This window comes from Jaculus jaculus, chromosome X (assembly GCF_020740685.1).
Source record: "Jaculus jaculus isolate mJacJac1 chromosome X, mJacJac1.mat.Y.cur, whole genome shotgun sequence".
Lineage (NCBI taxonomy): Eukaryota > Metazoa > Chordata > Mammalia > Rodentia > Dipodidae > Jaculus > Jaculus jaculus.
In genome coordinates this window covers 76,024,231-76,038,142 of record NC_059125.1, presented here as the reverse complement: position 1 = coordinate 76,038,142, position 13,912 = coordinate 76,024,231, and the positions used below count along the sequence as shown (strand labels likewise).

Below are 13,912 nucleotides of genomic sequence, written 5' to 3'. Positions count from 1 at the left end.
ATAAATTAAATTAAAAAAAAAATGCTACACGGAAGTGGCAGGCCAGAAACCATTAGGCATCTTGCTGAGTCCTAGCTGGCCAGAGTAGGTTGCCAAACTTTAGCTAGGCTCAGAAAGTTCCACTAAGCCTCATGCCTGAGCCTTTCAGAGCCCAACATCTCCCCCTTTTGTTTTTGTAAGAGCATTAGTCACTGTGGCCCCTGTCTTAGGTTGTCCCCCTCTGGGGATTTTACCCGTCATTGGTCACATGGAGGTCAGGGGAGGTGGCAGTGGGTCATCTGAGGAACTTAATTCCTGAGTTGCCAGCCTGTGGTAATGTATTTCAACCTGATGAAGTTTTATTGCCTCTAGCTGCTGGTGAATAAATTGTGTAATTTTGTTAATTACACAAGGCCCAACAGTGAGGAAAAGAAGGAGGGGAAGGAGAAGGAGGTTAGGGGTCCAGGTAGTGGGAGGAGGTAGGGTAAGAAGTCATGTAAGCCCATCCACAGCAGGCTGTCCTGGAGGTCCTGTCACCTCCTCTCCAAGTCTTCCTGGAGCCTCTTAATCTTGTCCTGGACGATTCCTGATTTATTGGCGTAAAAGCAGCATTTTTCCTGTAAAAACAAACATACGCCTCCCTTTTCGGCCATTAGTAGGTTTAGTCCTCTCCTGTTTTGTAAGACTACCTCAGCCAGGGAATATAGCGTCCAGGAATGATATCTACATCCGGGATTAAGGTGGCTGGGACACAAAGGCTGGTCCAATTGCTGGGCAGAAAGTCATAGGCCATCTCGCCTCTGCAAACAACCATTCTAGAAGGCGGGCAGCATTAAGCACTGGGCTCAGTTGTGTTAAAAGTACAGAAGGAAGGATGAATGTATCTTATATCTATACTGGAATTATAAGAGGAAGGCAGGGCCCAAATGCCCAGAGGAAACATTGGGAAAATCTGGATGGGGATGGGGAAGGTGGCTGAGCAGTTTTTAAGGACATATGGACAACTGTATTGTAATTAGCCGGAGAGGCCCAGATCGGAGGCAAAACCAGCAATCCTCTGCAAGGGAGTGAATTATTTAGTTTAGCAGGATGAAGGACCATTTTAGGAACAGTCCTCAGGGGTGGGACACTCCCTAGAAGTGATTGTCAGTGTTCCCTTGTTGGGACAAATATTTTAGGTCTCTCACTGGTACCCAAATGGGTCTTTTTCTTTTTATAAAGTTTTTCCATGGGGAAAAATTTTATGAGCTTCACACAAGTTTCTATCAAAAAAAAAACTCCTTTCTGTTACAGAGATTTTGTATTTTAATTACTTCTCAGTACAAAAGGGTATTAAGGCCAGCCAAATGGCTTCCGACACTGAATATATAATCTTGCTTACATGTAAGTGCTAATGTCTTGCTGTCAAATGGCCAGAGCTATGGATACAAGGCCAGCCAAATGGTTTTAGATAATTTCTCCTTTTTTATTTATTTATTTATTTATTTATTTTTTATGAACTGGGCCCTTCCAGGCCTCGGTGCAGGAAGACTGTGTCTGTCTTAGGTTGTTCTCTATGATATTTAGGCCTTACCCATCATCGGTACATGAATCCCATCATTCATGCCCTGTCTTAGGTTGACCTAACTCGAGAGAATCTTACCCGTCTTTAACTATCAGCCTCTCCAGGGGCATTAAAATAATGACTCAGGAGGCTGAGGTCAGGTCCGTAGCTGTATCCCATGTACTTCTATATGGATATCCATAAAGGATCTTAAAAGGCTTTTAATGAGTATGGGCAGTAGAAACAGAATGAGCAAAAGACAAACACCTGTAGTAGCAAAGCTTCCTATCTAAGAAGTGAGAAAATTCCATCTAGGCAAGGCAGACTTAAAAGCAGATATTAAGTCATTAGCAGCTTTAGCTGTATCAAAAGTAAGATGATTATTTTGTAAAGACAAAATCTCTGAATATAACTGAATCAGATCTAAGGAAATATTGTTGTGCCAAATATCTCTTAAATGTATTTTCCTAACGCTGTTAGTTTTTGTTATATATTTTTTAGAAGTAACACAAATCCATTTAAAATCTACCTGACACTCCAAACAAGTTTTAACTTTTAACCCTAGTATATAGAGTATCTAACAGGTGTCTATGTATGTATCTATGGTAAGGATCAAGCCCAAGATCTTAAAGGGAGGTAAAGTTTGAACTTTCTCAGGAACTATTTTAAAGCTGTGAATATGAAGGATAGTTAGACATTAAAAGTATAAGCCTAAAGCCAAAAGCCACAGCACACTTTAGGAACACCTGTTAGGCACACTTTGTATATCTTTAGATTGAAATCTGAAACCCACCATCACACCTTAAGATAAACAACTGAATATATCGGGTCCATTTATTTAAATTACCACATTTTGCCCCTAGAATCTAATAGATTTATATCACACATTATAAATTGTTAGAAAAAATTAAAATATTTAGGGTAAATAAGGCCCTTTTTAGTTGGTCATGTGGGGGTAAGGATTCCTCCTTTTGTTTTTGTAATTGAGATTTGAGAGTTTGATTATATCTTTTAACAATAGCCTGGCCCCAGGGGTTGCATGGGATGCCTATGGAATGTGAGATTTTCCAGGTCTGGAGAAAATCTACAAAGGCTTGCTTATGAAGTAGGGGGCCATTATCTGTTTTAATTTGATCAGGCAGCCCAAGAGTGGCAAAACATTGAAGCATATAACTAATGGCATGTTTCGATTTTTTTCTGGCATGTGCTGATACCCAGTAGGCACGGGAAAAGGTCAGTAAGCCCAGTCACCATGAGAGGGCGGACCTCTCCCCTGTCCCCACCTGGGTCAGTCCAAGGGGGCCACATGGCAGTCTCCCAGGAGGTGGATTGCCCGCCATTTTCCAGTAAGGGAGGGTCAGGCATATGCTGCAAGGAGGGGGGCTATCTATTTAAATTACCAAATTCTGTCCCTGGCTCCCAATGGATTTATAACTATCATATATTATAAATTGTACTCAGTTTAGTTTTAAAGGTCCCCACAGTCTTGACCAATTTAAGATATTGAGATTTGTAAAATTAAACAAGTTAAACACTTCTAATATATAAAGGCACAGAGTAAACATTTTTAACTGGTATAAGGCATAGCAAGGAGAGACTAAAACAATGTAAACTGAACCATCATAACCTAAAATTTGTCTCAGTGTCTGTAATTTTAACTTGCTTGAGGATTTTTAGCTTAAAATCTTAAGTCTCAGTAGGGAGTGGTGGTGTACGCCTTTAATCCCAGCACTCAGGAGGTGGAGGTAGGAGGATTACTATGAGTTTTAGGCCACCCTGAAGCTTCATAGGGAATTTCAGGTCAGCCTGGGCTAGAGTGAAATCCTACCTCGAAAAACCAAAACAAAGAAAAAACAAATCTTAATTTTTTAAAATCTAATATCTCTAGCTAAGCATATCAGTCTATTATAAATTTAACTTTGATTAAACTCTCTGGGCCTTGGCAGCAGGATGAAGCCAGCCCTTATGCCAGTAGCCCAGTTCTAACAAAGTCCCCTGTAGTCTTTCTTTCCTCTTAGAAAGCTTATAAGCTAAGCCTTGAAGTTTAATGTTGTCTGTACTTAGTATTTTTAAATTTTTATCTGAATAGTCCATAAAATTTGGCTTTCCACTCCAGAATACACCTTTAGTTGTAAGCATCAAGTTTATGTCTATTTCTTTAAAACTAAGGTTCCAAAAGATTAACATCCACATGGTCAGGTTCATCTCACCTGAGACAGCTTTAGGTTTGTTGAGATAAACTTCCAGACCAGGTACAGTTATGGAGGAAGGAATATTTTTTGAAGCTTACAGATACAGGGGAAGTTCCATAATGGCAGAAAAAGCTGGCCTGCCTTCATAGGCCCAAGTAGAGAGAGAGAGAAGCACAAGCCTTTAGAGATACAAAAGCCTCCAGCAAACCAAAGGTGCAGGGAAAGAGAAAGGGAACAAAGAGATGTCAACAAATAAGTACAGGTTATAGAAGCAAAGTTTAGTGTACTAAATATGAAGACTGCCTCCTAACTCATGAGGGTACGCTCACCCGCACACACCGATTACCTCCTCAATGACTGCCTCTCACGGGGTGCACTAGTCTGTCAGGGTCCCAGAGCCACACGTTAGGCGCCAGATGCGGGGCTCCTTCCAGGTCAGGTAATGCCGAGGGAAGGACCAGGCCTGCTGGTTCATCCCTAGGGGTTGAGAAGGATGATGAACATCAGATGACTCAGAAACCTCTCCTGGCCACTGGAGAAAAACCACATAGTTGGGAGTCTTTTCGATGCAGGAACTCACCAAAACAACTTGCTTTTTTACTCTGAGCAGTTGCCTATATCATGTTGGGGACAAAGGCAGGGATTTTAGGATGGGGGAAGAGGTAAGGGCCAATAGTAAACTTTAACTATTGAAGTGGTAATTACAATTGCCACACGGAAGTGGCAGGCCAGAAACCATTAGGCATCTTGCTGAGTCCTAGCTGGCCAGAGACAGGTTACCAAACTTTAGCTAGGCTCAGGAAGTTCCACTAGGCCTCATGCTTGAGCCTTTCAGAGCCCAACATTCATGGTCAAAACACTGGAAAGAATAGGTATGGAGGGTTTATATCTCAACATAATAAAGGCTACTGATAAAGCTCATAAACCCAAACAATACTCAATGGGGAAAAACTAAAAGAGTTCTGATTGAGATCAGGAACAAGACAGGGGTTCCCACTCTCACCACTGCTCTTCAATATAGTACTAGAAGTACTACCCCAAGCAATAAGAGAGGAGAAAGAAATAACAGGGCTTTAAATTGTCAAGAAAGAAGTCAAGTTATCTCTATTTGCAGATGACATGATCTTATATATAAGTGACCTGAAAGTCTCAATCCCAAATCTTCTAAAGGTGATAAATTCCTTCAGTAATGTGGAAGGATGCACAATCAATGTACATAAATCATTAGCTTTTCTATATGCAAAGGAGAAAAACACAAAAAAGAAATTAGTGGGGCTGTCCCATTTTCAATAACAACATAAAATTAAATACTTTGGAATGACACTAACAAAAGATGAAAAAGAGCTATTTAATAAAAACATAAAACTCTCAAGAAAGAAATAGAGGAGCATGTGAAAAGATGGAAAGGCCTTCCATGCTCCTGTATAGGAACAATTAATATTGTGAAAATGGTAATTCTAACAAAAGCAATATATAGATTTAACACAAAGCCAATAAAAATACCACCATCATTCTTCACAGAGATTGAAAAAATATCTCAAAATTCATATGGAATGGCAGAAGGCCTCTGATATCCAAACATATCCTCAGAAAAGAAACACCTCTGGTGGTATCAACATACCTGATCTAAACCTATATTACAAAGCCATAGTGACAAAAACAGCATGGTACTGGAATAAAAACAGAAATATAGACCAATGGAACAGAATTGAAGATTAGGGCAAGAAACTACAGGTGCTTGATCTTTGACAAAGGTGCCAATAATGTAGACAAAGATAGAACCTTCAACACATGGTGTTGGTGGACAAATTGGATGACCATGTGTAGAAAAATGAAATTAGACCCATTCATTTCACCATACACAAAAATCAAGTCCAAATGGATTAAAGACCTCAATATAAGATCCAAAAGTCTTCAAGTACTGGAAGATAAAACAGGAAGCACTCTTCAAGATGTAGGACTTAGAAAAAACTTCCTGAACAAAACCCCAGTAGCCAAAAAAATTGAACAAGCACTCAACCAATGGGATCTCATGAAGCTAAAAAGCTTTTGCACAGGCACACATTCCATAAGTAGAGCCAATAGATTACCCACTGAATGGGAGAAAAATCTTTGCCAGCTATACCACTGACAGAAACCTAATATCTATACTCTACAAATAACTCAAAAAAAACTAAACAATAAAAAAAATCAAACAACCCACTCAAAAAGTAGGGCAGAGAACTAAATAGGAAGTTCTCAGAGGAAGAATTACAAATGGCTAACATACACTTGAGAAAATGTTTAACAACCCTAACCATTAGGGAAATGCAAATTAAAACAACTATGAGATTCCACATTACCTCAGGAAGGATAGAAAATATTAAAAATTCAAATGAGGGCTGGAGAGATTGCTTAGCGGTTAAGTGCTTGCCTGTGAAGCCTAAGGACCCTGGTTCGAGGCTCGGTTCCCCAGGTCCCACATTAGCCAGATGCACAAGGGGGGCACACGCATCTGGAGTTCGTTTGCAGAGGCTGGAAGCCCTGGTGCACCCATTCTCTCTCTCTCCCTCTATCTGTCTTTCTCTCTGTGTCTGTCGCTCTCAAATAAATAAATAAAAATTTAAAAAAATCAAATGAAAACAAGTGTTGGCAAGGTTGTAGGGAAATAGGACCACTAATTCACTGTTGGTGGGAACTTAAGCTGGTACAACCACTGTGGAAATCAGTACGGAGACTACTGAAAAGGATGAATATAGAGTCACCAACAGACCCTGTTATTCCCTTACTGGGCATTTACCCTAAATGCTCCACATCTCAGTTTGGAGATCTCTGCTCAACCATATTTATAGCTTCCCTATTCATAATAGCTAAAACCTGGAATCAACCCAGTTGTCCATCATTGGATGAATAAGATGTGGTACATCCACTTGATGAAATTCTACTCAGCAGTAAGAAAAAACATGACACATTGAATTTTGGGGAAACTGGTGGAACTTGGAACAGATCATTCTAACTCACACAATCACAAAAAGACAACTGTCACATGATCTCATTCATCTGCAGTACCTTACCTGGATCAGCCCAAGTTGCTGACATAACTGAATAGCATCTTGAGAACTAGACAATAAGGAAGGTAAGGCTTAGGGGAAGGGAAAGGGTGAGGGGGGCACAAAACTGAACCCAAATCGAACTGGTACCATAGAATCCTATATAAACTAACAGGTGAAACTCTGAAGAGGACCTTAGGGAAAGCACCTGAATTGAAGGGCCCAGGAGAGGGTGAGATGAAACCTAACTGTGTTTCTCCTATTTCTATTTATTCTCTGGCTTTTTTCTTTTCTCTTTTCTCCTGGTGTTGGCCTGTAATTCTTTGTACCAGGATTTCATTTACATCCACAAAGAGCTGTTTAACAGGGTAACCTACTAGATCTCCCAAAACAAACAAGACAGATTTCTGTCAGAGCACTTGAATACCCACCAGAGGTTAATGGTAAGACCCTACTGCTGAAGACAGCATATGCTGTCAGGACCCACCACGGAGAGATCTGGTTGGATTCTGGAGGAGAACCCATCCCCAGGCAATTAGCCCATCTAGTGCTGGAAGGCACATCATGAGCTACCAGGGGAAAGTGGCTAACATCTGTCCAAGCAACTCAATATCTAAGCAACTCAGAAGCAAACAACCTGATAGGATGCTCACATAAGTTCAATAGTGGCATACAGCCATGATGGGTAACCAAATGCTCTTGGGTTGGCTAACAGATCCCACTCAGTGGAAAGGAAACCATATCTGGAACTCGGAAACAAGTCAGAATCATATCCAGATAATGATCCTACTTTCCATTGCCAAGCTCCCACTAACCTGGGGCTATTAAATTCTCTCTAAATTAATATTTGTTGTTCCATTTAACTGGTGCTTACTTCATTCTCAGTTGGAGAATCTGCTTCTCTTTTACAGATGGGAACTGGACCTGAGGAGATAAATGACTACACCCTGGCCCCACCTGAAACCACAGAGAAATTGGGGAAATGAACAAGAGTGCTGCTTTCATAGTGAATCTGATATCAACACAAGGGTGATGGAGATAGACACATAGGGCACTCAACCCCTATGATAACAGAGATCCAGAGGCTCCTAAGTGCCCATCACTGAAGTAGACTTAACATGCTCCCAGTCTGGCTTGGGGAATTTTGTGCAAGAGGGGGCAGAATGATTGTTAGAGCCACAATTTGGGACATTTTGCACAGAGACATTGCCTGCTCCCCCAAAATGCATGACCCACAATCCCCATAGGTTTGACTTTCATCCACAAAGATGAAGGCCTCCTCAGAAAAATGACAGGGAGGAAGGAAAGAATGGTACCAACATGTGCTGTTTACATACTAAATATGTCCATATCTAATAAAAAGAGAAAGAATATTAGACAGCTAGGCATAGTGGCTCATGAATTTAATCCCAGCATTTGAGAGTCTGAGGTAGGAGAATTGTATGCATTTGAGACCAGCTTGTTCTATAGAATGAGTTCCAGGTCAGCCTGGGAGAGAGTATGACACTGTCTCAAAAAAGAATGAGACATCAAAGCAGAAGATGTAATATGGGAAAAGTGGAGGGTGTTAAGTGCAACAGGGGCAGGGAGGGGGTGACAGAAAAGGGTATCAAGCCAGAGTGTGATCAAATTATAGTATCTTCATGTATTTTTAAGAAGGAAAGGAAAAGGAGACATAGCATTTCTATTTCACATTATTGTTGTGGTGTTTAACTGATTTAATTTAGCCCAATACTTGACAAATTAAAACCAATCAATGTTTTTATTGTAATTTTATAGTAATATGTGGAAATGGTTATGGTTTGTAATTTATGTCTACCATGCCACTCTCTTCTAATGTCCTTCCATTTATGTTATTAGGAGAAAATGAGTTACTCAGTCATTAAAATATATTTAACTTGGGGCTGGAGAGATGGCTCATCATTTAAAGGCAGTTGCTTGTAAAACATGATGCCTGGATTTGATTACCCAGTACCCATATAAAGCTAGAATCACAAAGTGACATTAGAGCCATTGGTCTGGTCTACCCATTTTCTATCTCTCTCTCTCCTTGAAAATGAATAATCAATAAAAACTGTAGATAAAACGGGGCATGGTGGCAGGCCTTTAATCCCAGCAATCGGGAGGCGGAGGTAGGAGGATCGCTGAGAGTTCGAGGGCAACCTGAGAATGCATAGTGAATTCAAGGTCAGCCTGAGTTAGAGTGAGACCCTACCTTAGAAAAAAAAAAACTGTAGATAAACAGATGATAGAGATATAGATAAATATAGATATATAATTCAAAAGCCACTGTAACCTTTGCAGAAGTGAGAAAGAAATTAGTTACAAACAAATCCAGCATGGCTCTCTAAAAAAAAGGAGGTCACAAAGCTTATAGAAGATTGTCAGATAACAATAAAGAAGATTTTGTGTGGATTGGGTTAGAATGGAAAGCACAGACCCTACACAAAGCAGCTTGTTTTTAATAATAGTTGTCACTTGAAGAAATGGGTTCTTTTCCTATTTAGGGATGTTGCTCCATAGCTCCAAGAGTGGTTTCAAATCAAAATTTTATTGTGAAATCACCAGTTTAATTTCTGCCATCTAATTTGCTATGTAAAATGCCAAACATTATATGTACCAGACAAAACAAAGGCAGCTCTTGAGACTCCACTTGGCCACCTCTAGAAGACAGCAAGTCCCTAAATATCCAAAATACAGATTCAATTTATAGAGTTCACAAAAGTATACATCTTTTAACTCAGATGACACTGCAATAAAAAATTCAGTATCTCATTTCAGCTAAACATGTATTACCCTTGTTTTTTTGTTTTCAAAATGAATAATGATTTTACTGTCTTTCCCTTTGGTAAACCAGGTCTCCTGGGGATCCAGCCCTTCCCTCAGGCCACCCCTGACATACATGGTTCAGGTATCCAAATTGCTTTTACTGCTGTTTCATCTCACTTTTCCCAGATTTATTATTATTTGTTCAGTAGAGATGCAAGGTAGTAGCTCACAGGCTCTTAGTGACAGGCATTCCTGAGATTGGTGACATCCATTACCTCACCTCTCCAACTTTTCCAAATGAAAGCAGATTTTTTGGGAGACTTGTTTACTTTTCTTCGTCTATCCTTTCCTCCCCATTGGGCCAATTCCTTAATTTTTTTTTAAATTGCCCTTGAAATTCTGGTCATTCGTAGCTTCATGGCCAAAGCCTGAGTCAATAGTTTATGGTCTATGCAAGCTTTGATGTATTCTCCACTTTTTTTCTTACCCATTCCTCAGTGAGTTTGCTAGAAAGCGAATGCTTTATATCTGAGAACACACCCACCTTCTAGAACTTGCTCTAGAAAGCATCAGAATCTACACTGTTGAAGTCAGGGGCTTTCTTAACACTTGGCCTAAGAGCTCCATATTCAAGAAAAACTGGGCATGATAAGGGAAGATAGTGTCAGATAGAAGCCACCTTGGAGACCTTTGAAATTCCTGACAAATTCACCATACCAGAGCCTGATTTTCTCTAATGTTCAGACACAGTTTCACTGAGGGAGAGTTCAGGGGGTCAGGACCTCAGGACAGGATTCCCACCTGCTTTATTTTCCTGGTAACCCTACTTCTTCCTCCACAGATTTCTGTATGCAAAGCTGATTGGTCTATTGGCTGAGCTCCAGACATTAACAATGCATACTGGTATCACATCCAGGGACTGTCTACTATGATGCCACTGCTCCAAGAGATCTGCAGCTGATGCCGGGCTTCCTTCCTTTCCTTGACCACCTGGGACATACTGGACTGGAAATGGGGAAATTGCTGGGATGAGAGATTGGGACCAATAGAAATGAAGCTCAGTGACTGCTATGAAAGTCTAAAGCAGTCATAACTGTTGCCTCTTCATGTGGTCGTGGGTGGAGAGGAGTTGGGGTAAAGGCAGACAAAGTTGTTCTCTGGATGCACTGAAAATGAAAGAAGGAAGCTTCAAGGCTAAGAGGTAAAGCTCCTTCTGGAAATGTGTGGATTCATTCTTTGGCCTGTGGGAGGCCAAAAAATGTAGATCTTAAGCCCTCCTTTCCCAGTTTTGGAAGAATCTGGGATGGGAAACTGGGATGGGAAACCAAGGTGGGGGCTAGTGGGGGAGGTGAGATGGGGAACTAATCCCAAACAGACTGTTCTGCTCTGAAGAAAGGGTTAGGAATCAGATGGAAAACAAAGATGGAAGGGGTGTGGGTAGCTAGACATATCCCTTAATCTTTCTCCTTTAGTTCAGAGCCGTAGAGCATGCAAAAAATGGCAGTGGGACTGATGACAGAGGTGGGAACCTTAAACCATGGCCTCATCAGCTGACCATTTGGCAGCTCCAGTTCTGAGGAGGGTACCGTCTTTTCCTCCACTCTGCCCTAGGACCTAAAGGTCATCGAGCAAGATGGGCTCTGGAGAAGGGCCTAATTTGTCTCTGGCCCTAGGGCACCTAACTCAGAGAGGTTCCAGCTGCTGTGGAGGCTGGCTCTGGGACAAGCTCAGCCCACAGTGATGCTGAAGCCACAATGGAATCTGTTGAGCCAGTGATTGAGGAAGGCTCCTAGGGCCAGGTTGACGGGCAGGGGAGGCATCTTCTTCTCCAGCACAGCACCAACACACCCGTTACTCTCCACTAAGCCTCGAAACACCATATTGGCCTGGGGCAGAGTCAGGTGGTAACCAAAGGAGAAGGTTGTATCTTGTAGCCTTTTGTTTGCTTCAAACTCTACCCCAACCTGCACCTGTTCATTTGCCCTGTGGTAATAACTCGCATGAGCATTGCCTGATCCCACGTTCAATGTACTACCCAGTGTACAGCTCATTATTTGCCAGCCAGAGTCAAGATGGCTCATCCTTCCCCTGGCCTTTGATGATAAACTAGCTCTTCTCCCAGCACCAGACGATGAATGAGGCTCTGCAGGAAGTGAACGACCATGATCACTGATTCCCAATCAGATCAGGATTTCCCAGGGTCAGAATGGCCGTGTAGTCATCTCCTTGGTATGTATGCGCCTTCAAACTGCCATGTCAGGAACTTGGCTTGCTGTGTTTGGAAGCCAGCCTTACCTCGAAGCCGCTCTGCCAACAGAAGCAAGATCTGGGCGTTGAGACTTCCACTGCTGTCCATATCCCCAACTACAGTGGGGGAAACCTCAGAGGGCTAAGTTGTCAGTCCCTTGCATAAGCCGCATGAAGATGATAGCCCGGTAAGTCCAAGGTGCTCTTGTGCACGGTGTGAGCCACCTGGAAATGGCTGCTCAGAACCTGTTGACCATGAGCTTCACTCCCTCCATCTGTGCTGGGAATACATTCTTGCATAACGGGTGCCTTTAGTCGAAGCTCCCAGGGTTCGGCAGAGGTTCCTCTCGACAGAGGGTCAGGCAGGGGAAAGTCCCCATCGGTGCCAGGCCCAGTGTATTCCCCATTTTAGTCCAGAGGCCAGGGAGGGGTAGGAGTTAGCCTGGGAAAACACACAATTGTTCCCTCTACACCCCCACGGTCCTCATCCCCCACCATTAGGCTCTCTAGTCTCAGAAGCTTCCACATGATTCAATGCTAGACCATCTCAGATCATCCCACTGCTGCCCCTTTCACCTGCGGCACACCTGGGTCATCTTGATGAGGGCAGCCATCTTGAGTCTTACCCTTGGTTTTCTACCTTATGTGAAATATATCTCTTCACTGAGTATAACATGTTTATATTCTGTTTCTCTCTCCAATGTAATTTGGTTGTATTTAATCAGCTATATTTTAAAGAAGAATTTTATGTTCCACTTGTATTTGTTGTTCCCTTGTCAAATGCAGTGATGATTTTATAATGCAAAGATATTCAATTCTAAAACACTTTGGTGATCACAATATAGAACATTTTATTTATTTATTTATTTATTTATTTATTTATTTATTTATTCTAAAGTGACAGAGAGATAAAGAGGCAGATATAGACAGAGAGAACTGGCACGCCAGGGCCTCCAGCCACTGCAAACGAACTCCAGACGCATGCGTCCCCTTGTGCATCTGGCTAACGTAGGTCCTGGGGAATGGAGCCTTGAACCGGGGTCCTTAGTCTTCACAGGCAAGTGCTTAACCGCTAAGCCATCTATCCAGCCCTAGCACATTTTATTTATGAGAGTAGAAGAAGGAGAACTGTGGTTATAGAATAAATACACGAATTACATCTCTGTCTTAAATGGCTTTTGTACTAAAAATCTGAAACATTTATTTCCTGTTAAATTTTCAAAAAAGTCCAAGTTTGGTAGATGATGACTACAATAGTTTTACTATGAATCATTTATATAACTACGAACACTGCTCTGAAAGTCATTTATATTGTTTAGATTAGTAAATAATTTGCATTTCCTAAGAAATAGAAGTTTCCCCTTTTCTTACTAGGAAATGACTTAGAATGTCATGACATAATATTATCCAAACCACAAACACATTTTAACAATTTATTTCTGCTTCTTCTATCACTGCTGGGATGTCATACTTCCTGTTGTATGATTTGTTATGTTGTTTTCATATTATTTTTCTTAATATGGCATGCTTGTCTTACTGATTCTTCATAGAAGCATGGCTTAGCTTTTATATGGAGTTGAAAATTATTTCATTATAAATATGTGTTATTCTTCATCTTAAAATATATAAAAGATTGGTATTATCTGTTTTTACATAATCATGATTATTAACATCTACTCCTATATCATAGAAGCAACCTTTCATACATCAAACTTGTAAGAGCAGAGGGGGGCATAATTCAAAATAAATACTAAGAAGAATTTTGTGACTTGGCATAAGTCTTATACTGCATAATACATCACTAAAATGATAGCAGGTTTTATTTCTTCTTTACATTGTCTTAGCTATGTGAATGTTGATCCTATCTTGATGAGACAAGTTTTATGTCTCTGCCCTTTGTAAGTGGATGCAGTGTTCGAAGACATACAAAAGCATCCTCTACCCAGACTTCTCTTCTTAGGAAAGTTCTTTCCAGTGCCTATGTCTAGATCTTCACTTGAGGGTTCCATTTGCAATAAAGACATTTTGTTTTCTTCATTGATCACTCTTTATCTTCTTAGAGGTTATATATCTTCCTAGAGGTTACATATTTAGGAAAAGTTTTCGACATTATGAAGTTTCTCATTCCTGGAAAATTCTCCTTTCTTTTTGAT

General features: G+C 41.0%; 1 pseudogene; it reads right to left on the bottom strand.

Annotated features, from left to right (window-relative positions):
- Window positions 1-11,199: 11,199 nt before the first annotated feature.
- Window positions 11,200-12,166, bottom strand: LOC101601880 (annotated as a pseudogene).
- Between the last annotated feature and the right edge of the window lie 1,746 nt (window positions 12,167-13,912).